Source organism: Hyperolius riggenbachi, unplaced genomic scaffold, assembly GCF_040937935.1.
Source record: "Hyperolius riggenbachi isolate aHypRig1 unplaced genomic scaffold, aHypRig1.pri scaffold_182, whole genome shotgun sequence".
Classification (NCBI taxonomy): Eukaryota; Metazoa; Chordata; class Amphibia; order Anura; family Hyperoliidae; genus Hyperolius; species Hyperolius riggenbachi.
The window spans coordinates 53999-68622 of record NW_027152393.1 but is presented as its reverse complement, the minus strand read 5'-3'; the positions used below and the strand labels follow the sequence as shown (position 1 = coordinate 68622).

General features: G+C 45.0%; 1 protein-coding gene across 3 annotated transcripts in view; it reads right to left on the bottom strand.

The window, feature by feature from the left end:
* Window positions 1–13142, bottom strand: part of CD37 (CD37 molecule) — a 169854-nt gene extending 156712 nt beyond the window's left edge. The window contains exon 1 of one of the 3 annotated variants that reach the window (XM_068264849.1): window positions 13038–13142. The gene's annotated coding sequence lies outside the window, so the exon portion shown is untranslated. Of the gene's footprint in view, window positions 1–97; window positions 174–13037 lie in introns of those variants that run through there. The other 2 variants (XM_068264850.1, XM_068264851.1) reach the window with 2 other exon arrangements.
* Window positions 13143–14624: the final 1482 nt, after the last annotated feature.

Sequence of the window (14624 nt, the reverse complement as noted above, 5' to 3'; positions counted from 1 at the left end):
CACAGGAAGAAGCTAATACAGGATGTTATCATCAAAACAACTGTCATCTCCTGTCTACTGAAGTAAAGCTAAAACTCACTTCAGGTTTGGTGCTTACCTGAGTAGACGGAAGGCTCCGGATAATATAGAGACTTCCTGTTCTGCGGTTCAGCCTGTCATTCCAGCGCTTTCCACCAGTTAAGCTCTATGAACTGCTTGGTCAAGCAGATCTTTGGAGCTACTCGTGTCCCCGGGCAGTTCAGAGGAGGAGAGCATTGCTACTGCTCATGCACGAGTCTGGACTTTCACATGTGCAGTAACGATGCACTGGACCTTGGAACTATTTGGGGACACAAGTAATTCTGAACAGCTATTCAGTGGAACAGCTTTACCAGTTAACACTGGAAGGACTGGCCAAATCGATGAAGGTTCAGTATTATCCAGAACCTTCCCTCTTCTCAATTATCAATGGACAAAAACAGACAATGGAGGACCAAAAAACCCCAAGAGATTACCACATATTCATTGAAAACTCAGCGTAGTGTAAAAAAAATTATAGATGTACATAATTACCTGTATGACATTTTTATGTTTGCTGTGACATCAGTAGATGACACAGTATTTATTTATATATTATTATATATTTGTGCTGTCAGTCTATCCGCAAGTATATTTAGGTCTGAGGCTAGAGGTGGGCTTTAAGCGGACCTGAACTCAGAACTTCCTCTCTGCTCTAAAAGATATGCAATAGCATAATAACATTATTATTATTATTAATTGTATTTATAAAGCGCCAACATATTACGCAGCGCTTAAAGAGAACCCGAGGTGGATCTTCGGGGGGCAGATGGGACACAGAGTCATGTTCTCTGCCCAATGACATGGCTCTGTGTCCCCCAACCGCTGCTCTCTGCCCCCCCCCCCCACCGCCGCGCTATAGCCCCCCAAGTTTAGCGACAAGATTTGTCGCTAACTCGGAGGTAAACAGAGGGGAGAGGAACTCCCTCTTTAAAACACCCACCAGGGGCGTTCCTACAGGGTTTCCTGAGCTCCCATTGGGCAGCCCTCTTCCCCTGGCCACGCCTCCTGCCACTCCCCCGCCTCCCTGCACACTATGAAAGACAACACAGTCTCTTAGAGCTGCGTCGTGACCCAGGGGTCAGGCAAGTGAGAGTGAGCCATTGCAGCCCACAGGAGCGGCGGGGAGCAGCAGTTTTTGCCGCCACCTGATCCGCTCAGCCCTGCGGATCAGATAGCATACTTTTTTTTTTAGCCCATCTCGGGCTCTCTTTAAAGAAAAACATTTCTTTGTTACAGCTGATAAAAAACCCTGCAATAAATCTACAGTGTGTCTACTTCCTGCTTTTATGGAAGCAGACAAAGGGTTAACATCCAGTGTTTACCAATTAGCAGCTCTGCCATGGCAGGGGAGATTCCTGAGCTGACATCGCTGAGAGATCAAATTATGGTGGCGAGTAGTCACAGATGAGGGGGAATTAGACAGGTTAAACTCTCTAAATAGATGCAGGGTACATTTCTCTCTGTTTTCCTTCTGTTCTGTGCAAGAGTTCAGGTCCACTTTAAAGGGAACCTAAAGTGAAAGGAATATGGAGGCTACCATATTTATTTCCTTTTATGCAATGCCCGTTGCCTGGCAGCCCTGCTGATACTCTCCCCCTAATACTTTTAGCCATAGACTCTGAACAAGCATGCAGCAGATCAGGTGTTTCTGACAATATTGTCAGATCTGACAAGTCTAGCTGCATGCTTGTTTCTGGTGTAAATCAGACACTACTGCAGCCAAATAGATCAGCAGGGCTGTCAGGCAACTGGTATTGTTTAAAAGGAAATAAATATGGCAGCCTCCATATCTCTCTCACTTCAGGGGTCTTTTAAATATATAGATGCATGCTGAGTTACTGTCACCAAAACAATCACTGTAAGCAATGCAGGTTTTGAAAACTCTAAAACAACTATTTTTCTATGGCAGTTTTAAATGCTCAGCGGAGATCTTCAACAGAAAATAAAACCCAGCACAGTTGTCTCTCTATGCACTCAGCACTACACTGCAGAGCCCGGAGCTCCTAATAGAAAGCATATCAGGAAGCCTCAACCAATTTACCATAATCTCCACAGGAGCCCACAGCAAGTGCAAGCCTCTGCCTGAGAGTCAACTGTAGCTGTACACATTGTAACACATCAACCTGGCTGAATAATTCATCAGATTGCATAGTGAATGTTCCTCCTCATCTACCGGTTGTGTAAAAACACCCTTGCATTTCACAAGTCTTCAGGGATGTGGTTTTTAGCATATTTCTTGAGGAAGTTTCCCTGCCACAGTCTCAAGAGGATTCATGTGTTAGGGGTAGAAAGTTTCCTTGCCACAGTCACAAGCGGATTCTAGTGTTGGGTTAGAAAGTTTTCCTGTCAGTCACAAGAGGTATTCATGTGTTAGGGGTAGAACGTTTCCTTGCCACAGTCACAAGAGGATTCGAGTGTTAGGGGTACCCATGTAGATAAGACAGTGGATGGCCACGATCTCATGCCAAAGGTACATGCACACTGCCAGACACACACACAAATATGCTGCTACATACACACACCACCAGCCACACACATACATAGCTCCTGCTAGATACACACACTGTCAAGCACACAAATAAACACACTCTCACACACAAAATCTGCTAGACACTAACACAGACCCTGCTAGACACAAACCCACACACACTAAGCTACATACACACATACAATCATTGTTGCCTGGCAGGCATCAAAAGCGATCCCTCGGGCCACAGTTAGCGGCTGATGCTGTACAGACGCTTTGCTAGCCTGAAGGTAGCTAGCAACCCGTTGCTATGAAGGGGGGGGGTGATGAGCCATGCACGCAGAGAGGCCCCCGCGGGCCACCAACCACAAACTCCATCTCAAGGTACCCAAAATTGCTCAGACTTCCGACTCCTCGACTCCGACTCCACAGCCCTTGCCTAAAGCCTGCAAAATGTTGCAATAAAGGCAATAATGCATTTGGATCCAGTAGAATGGATTTTTTCATAAACAGGCAAACATGAGGGGGTAGAGGAGATTGTAGTTGTCATTGCAGGTCACCTCCCACTCACCGTAACCCCTCCCCTCTTAACAAAGCAGAAGAGGCTCTCTGACACACAGCATGAACATGTAAATCGATCATTCCTGAAAGATCAGTTCAGATGGCGGCAACCGAGCATTTGCCCAGACAGGAACATAAACAGCAGTAAAAACCCAAGAGATACTTCTAATACTATCCAAAACTGAAAAACTATTTTATTGGCATTGGGTTACAGAGTTCCGCGCTACCTTGTATCAACATGTTTATACAGTATGTAAAAGTGAAGTGAAAGAGAAACGAAGATGTAAAAAGGCATCCTCCTGCACAACGTCCACATCCTGCGAATTAAAAAACCGTCTCAAGTTTTGGTATTATTTCTTTGTATCCAGCCATACAGCAATTAGCTGCCTGTTGAACAGCCTGTCTTGTTTTACAGCGAGTGGAGGGGTAGGAGGAGCAGGAGGTGGCCCAATGGAGGACTACGATGGTTTCAACCAAAGTTTCTCTGGCTTGGTCAATCATAAAAGTGGAGGCCATCTTGGGACATCTGCACACATACTAGATTTTTACCTAAAACTGGGTAGTGGCTGAATAGTGAAATGGTTAAGGGCTCTGCCTCAGGAGACCAGGGTTTGAATTTCTTCCTGTTCAGTAAAGCGGACACCTATTCAGTGAGGAGATCTTGGGCAAGACTCCCTAACACTGCTACGGCCTACTGAGCGCACCCAAGTGGCTGCAGCTCTGGAGCTTTGAGTCTGCCAGGAGAAAAGCGCAATATATATGTTCTATGTCTTGTCTATCATAAAAGATTGCTTCCGAATCCAAGGTGTGTACATTGCTAACGATCTTTCACAGCAGGGCTGTTAATGTGTCTCTATACTCTGCTTACAGCTGCCTAACATACCAATAGCATACTGAAAATAAAATTTCTCAACGTTTTACAGTTCCGTCCCAAAGTAAGCAGAACTTTGAACAATGATGAGATACGCTCTGAGCTATTTTTGTGCACTGTCACTGACCACAACAACAGCCCCGACTCTGTGTACCTCTGTACTGTGTGGGCCTTACTGGGAGATACACTTCCAGCTGGCGGTTACTACAGATGCTCAAAATGACAGTTGATATAAAAGAGGAGCCTATATGTGGTCAGCTTATGTCCCAAGTCAAAGTACCAATCTGAATATACCTCCTAATATCAGAGTGCTCAAACGTTACCTCTGCAGGTGAAATGAAGTTTCCGCAGCTAAAGATACTGTCTTGGTCACGACAAGAAGATGAAGTGTGTGAGAGTCAGTTTCAAGCTTTGTGGGTGGAGCTGTTGCTGTAGACTGGATTGCATCATTTATAATGTTCAGGTTTTCTAAGAAGACTGCAGCCTACAGTTATCAAGCCTCATACACATGTTCTAAGGTCTATAGCTGAGGGCTCCTTTGCCATGAATCTAGTGTACAGATCCAAAGTGCTGGATGATCTCGGCCGAGCATAGTTTACCTCTTTTTCCCTCTCTGTTGTGCAGTGCGCCATAGTTCCTCCTCCCTCTGTAGGATTGAGGTTAGGGGACTGAGCTGGCCCTGGAAGCAGGTTGAGCTCATATTGATGTTCCTCAAACCAATTTGAGACCGAGCACAGTGGCAAGGGACAACAAAAGGTGTCTTTTCCTATTTTTCTGTGATTCCAAAGACATTCTTGATTGTCTTCAGGAGCTAAAGCCCATCCTTTGCAAAGTCCATCTTGTTGTGCATTGGGATATGCTTTGTGATGCACCTGCATTCATTTAAGCTGTAATTTGTCATGTTGTTGCCCTTCTGTTGCTGCGGACTATGCGTGCTACTCGCCTTTCACCTTTCTCGTTCACCAGCCTTTTTTGACCAGAATAGTTCTTATCGATTGGAGTTTTTTTCGCAATTGCCACCCTTTAAACACCGAGAAACTGTTGGGCAAGAAAATCCTGAAAGAGTAATTGTTTCAGAGATGCAAGCAGGGCTGTGGAGTCGGTCCAAAAATCCACCGACTCCGACTCCTCAGTTTAGGATTCCACCGACTCCTCGACTCCTCTAATTTGCATATTACAATTTTGTTGATTAAAAGTATGTAACATGAAATTCGTCTCTTAACTGCCAACGCTTAGGAATTTTACAAGACAACTGAAGTGAGAAGGATATGTAGACTACTATATTTATTCCCTTTAGACTAAAACTAGTCCTTGGTAAGAGTACTTGTAAAAGGTACAAACCGGAACAAAGAACATCTATCAGGCCCTAGGCAATGTAAGTGTGGGTACATGTAAGAATGATGTGCAGGTACTCTGCAGGGGAATGAGGAGATTGTAAACAGACAACACCTCTGTGTTCAATGTGCACAGCATTCTCAGTGGATTCCCTGCAGCTCTGTGGGGAGTGCATATGTAGAGTATAGTACTACTGTGTAACAAAGTAAACCTGAGACAGATGAAATTAAAGTTTTATACATACCTGGGGCTTCCTCCAGCCTCCTTCAGGATAATCAGTCCCTTGTTGTCCTCCTCCACCACCTGGATCTTCTGCTATGAGTCCAGGTACTTGAGCCAGTCAGGCGTAGTGCGCATGCACACACTCCGCCGCCAGGAGCATTCTACACCTGTGCAGCACTATTGCGCAGGTGCAGAATGTTCCTGGCTGTGGGAGCGGCATGCGGCCCGACAGCGCTGACTGGCTGAATTACCAGGACTCATAGCAGAAGATCCGGGTGGTGGAGGACAGCGAGGGACTGATTAGCCTGAAGGGGGCTGGAGGAAGCCCCAGGTATTTATAAAACTTTACTTTTCATCCGTCTAAGTTACCCTTTAATTTGTAGTCACCAAACCAAATTTTAACAACATATCAAATTATTTGATTTCATGAGCAAAGGGAGTGCATACATTTGCATAAATCAGCATCAATGCAGAATTATTTCCATCTCGTTGACCATCTCTATTAGTGACACAGCTACACATCAGGCTTTATTCTTACAGCATAGATGTTATTTAGTACATATAAGAGATTCCTGTGTACACATCATATATACAGTCACAATCAGATATGTATATCTGACCTTAAAAATACGGGGACTGCTTTATTGAAGCAGCACAAGTAACTAATTTTGATTGGTTTATTTCATTTTTGTGGACTAAGCACAGCTATTACTGTATATATACTGTATATATACACATTATTTTTTATGACTTATCTGAGAAATAAAACATTTTATCATATTTTCTATTTTAATTACAGTTACAAATTCATTAGGAGTCAAAGTCGGAGTTGGTGCATTTTTTCCCGAGTCCGACTCCAGGCACCCAAAATTGCCCGACTCCACGACTCCGACTCCACGACTCCGACTCCACAGCCCTGGATGCAAGCACCAGTTCTTCTTGCACCAACGCTCATCCCTCGTTCAAAGTCACTTTCGTCTTACCCATTTTGACATTAGCTGTGGGATAACTAGGTCATCCGAAACTGAGCGTTCCTTATATTAGCAACTCTGCGTTGTTATGTTACTCTATGTCATTGTTGGACTAGTTTACTTTCAATTAAGGGGTGTCTCTAATCTAGCCACTCAGTTAATTTCATAATGGCCATCTTATCTCAGATTGTCAGATTATATCAGACTAGGGACCTTAGCCCGTTTATTAACGGGCAATAGGTCTGTCACTGCCACCACCTGTCAGCACGCATTTGCGCGCCCGACACGTGCACACACGCCCAGCCCCCTGACTGTCCTGCTCCCGTCCCAACAACGGCTGTTCCTGCAGCACATGCGCAGTAGCGCAGACACAGGGAAACACACACGGACATGGGACGCAGAGACACAGGGGTTTTATTAGGTAGGATTGTAAACATAGTTGGGCAGATCTTCTCCTCTCCCTCCTGGGTTAGAATTTGTTACCTAGTTTTGTCACCCATGCCTCCTATTTATTGTACATCACTGTGTAATTTGTTGGCACTTTATGAATAAAAGATACCAGAATACAGACAGGCATTCATGGGTTGATAGCTGACTGATTATAAATACTATCAATTACTATGGTTGATGAATTCACCATATTGCAGCATTGGAATGTCCTCAAAATTCAGCAAAAAGGTTATCAAAAACTACAGTGGTTTGCAAAAGTATTCGGTCCCCTTTAAGTTTTCCACATTTTGTCACATTACTGCCACAAACATGAATCAATTTTATTGGAATTCCACGTGATAGACCAGTACAAAGTGGTGTACACGTGAGAAGTGGAACGAAAATCATACATGATTCCAAACATTTTTTTACAAATAAATAACTGCAAAGTGGGGTGTGTGTAATTATTCAGCCCCCTTTGGTCTGAGTGCATTCAGTTGCCCATAGACATTGCCTGATGAGTGCTAATGACTAAACAGAGTGCACCTGTGTGTAATCTAATGTCAGTACAAATACAGCTGCTCTGTGACGGCCTCAGAGGTTGTCTAAGAGAATATTGGAAGCAACAACACCATGAAGTCCAAAGAACACACCAGACAGGTCAGGGATAAAGTTATAGAGAAATTTAAAGCATGCTTAGGCTACAAAAAGATTTCCAAAGCCTTGAACATCCCATAGAGCACTGTTCAAGCGATCATTCAAAAATAGAAGGAGTATGGCACTGTAAACCTACCAAGACTAGGCCGTCCTCCTAAACTTGTAAACCTTCCAAGCAGGGCTGTGGAGTCGGTCCAAAAATCCACCGACTCCGACTCCTCAGTTTAGGATTCCACCGACTCCGACTCCACGACTCCGACTCCTCTAATTTGCAAATTACAATTTTGTTGATTAAAAGTATGTAACATGAAATTCGTCTCTTAACTGCCAACGCTTAGGAATTTTACAAGACAACTGAAGTGAGAAGGATATGTAGACTACTATATTTATTCCCTTTTAGACTAAAACTAGTCCTTGGTAAGAGTACTTGTGAAAGGTACAAACCGGAACAAAGAACATCTATCAGGCCCTAGGCAATGTAACTGTGGGTACATGTAAGAATGATGTGCAGGTACTCTGCAGGGGAATGAGGAGATTGTAAACAGACAACACCTCTGTGTTCAATGTGCACAGCATTCTCAGTGGATTCCCTGCAGCTCTGTGGGGAGTGCATATGTAGAGTATAGTACTACTGTGTAACAAAGTAAACCTGAGACAGATGAAATTAAAGTTTTATACATACCTGGGGCTTCCTCCAGCCGCCTTCAGGATAATCAGTCCCTCGTTGTCCTCCTCCACCACCTGGATCTTCTGCTATGAGTCCAGGTACTTGAGCCAGTCAGGCGTAGTGCGCATGCACAGACTCCGCTGCCAGGAGCATACTACACCTGTGCAGCACTATTGCGCAGGTGCAAAATGTTCCTGGCTGTGGGAGCGGCATGCGGCCGGACAGCGCTGACTGGCTGAATTACCAGGACTCATAGCAGAAGATCCGGGTGGTGGAGGACAGCGAGGGACTGATTAGCCTGAAGGGGGCTGGAGGAAGCCCCAGGTATGTATAAAACTTTACTTTTCATCCGTCTCAGTTACCCTTTAATTTGTAGTCACCAAACCAAATTTTAATAACATATCAAATTATTTGATTTCATCAGCAAAGGAAGTGCATACATTTGCATAAATCAGCATCAATGCGGAATTATTTACATCTCGTTGACCATCTCTATTAGTGACACGGCTACACATCAGGCTTTATTCTTACAGCATAGATGTTATTTAGTATATATGTTACGGCCAGAACCCGAAGTGTGGCCACTTCTAGTTCTGGCCGGCCACTTCGGGTTCTGGCCGGCCAATGCGCGAAGTGGCCGCAGCGCTGCGGCCAATGTGAGAAATGTTTTGTTGACGCCGTCTCGCCGCGGCCAAATTGATGATGCTTAATTGTAATGAAATGTAGCCGGCGGCAATGTCATAGATGAAGCCGCCGGCTTTCGCGCACTGCCTCTCCCCGATCCACCCTCCCTCCTCTCCCCGCCTCCCATTACAATACATAGCAGCCGGGCGGGGACATGCAGCCGGAGAGTCGTTCGTCGCGGCAGGGGAATCCTGCCGTTCCTGCAGAGCGGGGTGCTGGCAGAAGCGATGTCTGCAGCCTCCCCCGCTCTGCTGCCCCTGCTGCGACGAACGACTCTCCGGCTGCATGTCCCCGCCCGGCTGCTACGTATTGTAATGGGAGGCGGCGGCGAGAGGAGGGAGGGGGGGGATCGGGGAGAGGCAGTGCGCGAAAGCCGGCGGCTTCATCTATTCTATGACATTGCCGCCGGCTACATTTCATTAAAATTAAGCAAGTTTGTCATCAATTTGGCCGGGCGAGACGGCTGTAAACATTCCATTTCTCACATTGGCCGCAGCGCTGCGGCCACTTCGCATATTGGCCAGCCAGAACCCGAAGTGGCCGGCCAGAACTAGAAGTGGCCACACTTCGGGTTCTGGCCGTAACATATATAAGAGATTCCTGTGTACACATCATATATACAGTCACAATCAGATATGTATATCTGACCTTAAAAATACGGGGACTGCTTTACTGAAGCAGCACAAGTAACTAATTTTGATTGGTTTATTTCATTTTTGTGGACAAAGCACAGCTATTACTGTATATATACTGTATATATACATTATTTTTAATGACTATTATCTGAGAAATAGAACATTTTATCATATTTTCTATTTTAATCACAGTTACAAATTCATTAGGAGTCGGAGTCGGTGCATTTTTTCCCGACTCCGACTCCAGGCACCCAAAATTGCCCGACTCCACGACTCCGACTCCACGACTCCGACTCCACAGCCCTGCTTCCAAGACAAGGCTGTCCACCTAAACTCACACGCCGAACAAGGAGAGCGCTGATCAGAAATGCAGTCAAGAGGCCCATGGTGACTCTGGACGAGCTGCAGAGATCTACAGCTCAGGTGGGGAAATCTGTCTATAGGACAACTATTAGTTGTGCACTGCACAAAGTTGGCCTTTATGGAAGAGTGGCAAGAAGAAAGCCATTGTCAACAGAAAAGCATAAGAAGTCCCGTTTGCAGTTTGCCACAAGCCATGTGAGGGACACAGCAAACATGTGGAAGAAGGTGCTCTGGTCAGATGAGACCAAAATGGAACTTTTTGGCCAAAATGCAAAACGCTATGTGTGGCGGACAACTAACACTGCACATCACTCTGAACACACCATCCCCACTGTCAAATATGGTGGCGGCAGCATCATGCTCTGGGGATGTTTCTCTTCAGCAGGGACAGGGAAGCTAGTTAGAGTTGATGGGAAGATGGATGGTGCCAAATACAGGGTAATCTTGGAAGAAAACCTCTTGGAGTCTGCAAACGACTTGAGACTGGGGCGGAGGTTCACCTTCCAGCAGGACAACGACCCTAAACATAAAGCCAGGGCAACAATGGAATGGTTTAAAACAAAACATATCCATGTTTTAGAATGGCCCAGTCAACGTCCAGATCTAAATCCAATCGAGAATCTGTGGCAAGATCTGAAAACTGCTGTTCACAAACGCTGTCCATCTATGCTGACTGAGCTGGAGCCGTTTTGCAAAGAAGAATGGGCAAGGATTTCAGTCTCTAGATGTGCAAAGCTGGTAGAGACATACCCTAAAATACTGGCAGCTGTAATTGCAGCAAAAGGTGGTTCTTGACTCAGGGGGCCGAATAATTACGCACACCCCACTTTGCAGTTATTATTATTTTTTTTTAATGTTTGGAATCATGTATTCTTTTCGTTCCACTTCTCACGTGTACACCACTTTGTGTTGGTCTTTCATGTGGAATTCCAATAAAATTGATTCATTTTTGTGGCAGTAATGTGACAAAATGTGGAAAACTTCAAGAGGGCCGAATACTTTAGCAAACCACTGTAAATACAACAATACTTTGCTCTTTATGACCCAATGCACTGGAAGACCATTCATTCCTATATCGACTTGCCGCCTGACCAACTTAAATTTAGTGCCTTTCTGTGACAGGTGTCCAGTCGTTACATACCCAAAATCCACTGCAAGTTCAATGTTGAAAGAAAGGCACTAGATACATTTTTCATCAGATCTGGTCAATGTAACTAAATTTGACAAGCAGATTGGACAGTATATGGGCTCCCTTACTTTGGTGTCAGTGGAAAATTATGCCTCCATAAACAAAATTCTTCGCTTTTACAACAAACCAAGAAATGTTGATTCAAGTAATACCATTACGTGTCTATCTGTACAAGGTTTATAATTTAATGGTTTAGAAGAAACTTAAAGTTTCGAAACCTGCCAATATAAACTTTATATTGTCAGGTTTCGAAACTTTAAGTTTCTTCTTCGGGCATGATACAGAACTGGATTCTGATCTAATTCTATATCATGCCTGAAAAAGAAACGTAAAGGATACATTAGCCCAAACAAAAATTTAAAAACGGGGGGCTCTCCTCGTGCCCACCGCTCCCTGTTTTCTGTCCCCATCCGTTACTGTGTACCAATCGTTTGAACTTAATTCTTGGCTGGGAGGGTCTGTGTGGTCTGCGCAGACGCTGCCCGGCAACGCACGTCCTTGATCACGTGCCCACATCTGGGAGCCCTCTGTGAATGCGCACTATGTTGTTGTGACCCAGTGCGCATGCGCAGAGCGCTCCTGACACAATCAAGGACACGCGTCGTAGGGTAGCATGTGCACAGACCGCACGGACCCTCCAAACCAGGAAGTCAGTTCGGGGGATTGGTACACAGTAACAAATGGGGACAAAGAACAGGGGGACCAGTGGACACAAGGAGAGCCCACTACACATGCCTGCTACCCTCGTTTTTAATTTTTTGTTTTGGCTTAGGTATCCTTTAAAGTTTCAAAAGCTGACAATAAACCATGTACAGTTACCTGAATCAACGCTGGTTGGTTTGATGTCTGCATATCTGCTCCGCGACTAATACTTCATACTTCTCAAATACTTTCCAATTGGATACATTTCACTACATTTCCAGTCTGCCTGTGTAATTGCTTTACATCTGTTCATAAGTTGCCCCCAATACCAGTATGCGAGCAGTCATGGAAACATTTGGCACAAAGTATGAGAGCACCCAAAGGCTCAGCTTAGACTTTTGAGGAGAGTTACTTGTGGGCGTTTAAACTGCATACCGTGAACACTAATGGAAAATGCTGGGTCTGTATACACATACACACGGTAAGAGGTGATTGGAAAACCATGACATTTAAGTTATGTGCACACATGCAATACTGTCGGCCAAAACGTCTGATAACGCCCATTTCAGCCGACGATCGTTTTGATCGTTGAGTGTACAGCAGCCACCAATAAATCTTGCTCAGGCATCGTTAAGGATCCGTTAAGTCGGTTCCTTAACGACCCCCGATGCCTGCGCATAACCGATTTCAATGCCATTTTCAACCCCACTGACCAACTGAAGTTGCTCTGTCATCCGCCAATCGTCAACCCTTCACCCCCCTCCAAAGCAACGGAACACATTGCTAGCCTCAAGGCTAGGAATGTGTCTGTTCATTTCCCGAATTCTTACACGTAAGTACCTAGCTTCAGCACCCTGTAAGAAATAACCGCCTTCAACTACATGAGTATGTACGGGTTGCGGTGGGCAAAGGTAGAGGTAATAGAGAGTGCCTAATTGCTCAGTTTAGTTGCCTCATGACCAGACACAACGCCTTGCAAACGTCAGCAAAATGCTACCTGTAGCTTTTCAGCTGAATGAACTATAAGAACGTCCACTTAGTCAAGTCGAAATAATCACATATTAGGTGGGAATGAAAGCCTCAGAAATGGATGAGAGAAGTAGCTAGAAGGCTCCAGGCATTCTGCTCATTCCCATCTAAAGTGTCTTTTAGCTGCAGTGAAGAACTTTTAACCCCTGGGCAGTTCAGAGGAATGAATGAGGCTTCCTACCACAGTACACATGCATGGATAGGGCCAGCCTCTGCTGCCTGTACTGAATGGAATATTAGCTCTCATCTACTCACCGAGGTACGAGGACGGTCCTGGAAACAAAAGGATAATTGAGTAGAGTGAATTCTCCCAGTGCGGCTCCTCCGCTCGCTGCTACACTAATGTGTGCAAACTTTTCAGCGCTCAGCCTGCGGTGACTCATTCACACACATAACCCCGCCTCCCCGCCTGCTGATTGGTCGGAGGCCATTGCACCCCATCAGGAGGAAGGGAGAGACTGAGAGAGAGACCTGGGTGTTTCCGACAGTTTTGTGATGCTGGGTTTGTCATGTCATTATTACTCGCTGTAGTGAGGGTGACTGTGTCATGTGTAGTGGGTGTGGGGGGTGCAGCGTGTGGAAGTCTGCAGTGGAAGTCTGGAAGATTGTCACTCATGCTTCTCACCAGGCAGGCTGCACAGTCCCATGTCACTACACCAGCACATGCTTATAATTGTGGAGGGATGAAACTGTTGTACCTTGATCACAGAAATGAGTCCCAATAGCATAGCTCCCAACTGTCACTCTTTTGGAGGGACTGTCCCTCTTTGGGAGCCCTGTCCCACTTTCCTCCTCATGTGTCCCTCTTTCAGGACTTTCTCCCTCTTTCTATGTAAATAAATATATTTCTCTACTGAAAAATGTGTTTAATTACCTCCAAACTTTATTTCCGTCTTCTAAATTGATATTTTTATTATGTTCAAATGTTAATATGAAGGAAAATGCATCAGGATAGAAAGGAGCAGTGTGGCTTGAGTTTTAAAACAAGATATTTTTCTTATGAAAGCTTTATGGTATGCGTGACTAGGGGTGTGCTGGGGGCATGATCAGGGGTGTGGCAGGGGCGTGGCTTAAGTGTCCCTCTTTCTCATCTCAAAAAGTGGGGAGGTATGTAATAGCTTTGAGGGCTATATGGCCTACTAGGGCGATTACAGCGATTTAGAATTACAATCGCAAGTGAATACAAAAAATTGTTATGTAAATTAAAGTGATGGAGGTAATACCACTGGAAGGATTGCGATTTGAAAAAAAAAATCAGATTACTTACCTGCGGCTTCCTCCAGTCCCTAGAAGCCTATTTGTCCCTCGCCGCAGCTCCGCCAGTCTCCCAGTTTTGATTCTGATTTTTAAAAAGTACTGCATGCTGCTAATTTTTTTAAAATCGGATTGTATATACAAAATCGGAATCGCATGTAGTTTGCCAGAGGCCACAGTGTGATTTTCTGTACAATTAGAAAAAGTATGATTTGCATCTAAGGAAAAATTGTACCATAACGGGCACCTTTATATCATGACTTTCCTTATGTGACGCCGGGCGACGCCCAGTCGTCCGAGGATTCGCGGCCGATTGTCCGATCGCAACCGTGATCGGAAAACTGACATTCTTTATTTTTAAATAGAAGTTTTTCCTTCCTGCCTTCCCCCCCTTTTTGCCATGAGGGCTGAATGGGCCTGCGTTAGCATATGGCTAAAGCAACCTGGTTTAGCAAGAAATCCTTTTAAGGCTCCCGGAAAAGCTCTGGTGACACTAATGTGCTAATTGGGCAGAGCTGAAATACCAACAGAGTCTATTCAACAGGGGAAGCTAGCACAGCATGAGGTCTATTGACACCTACATTCCTC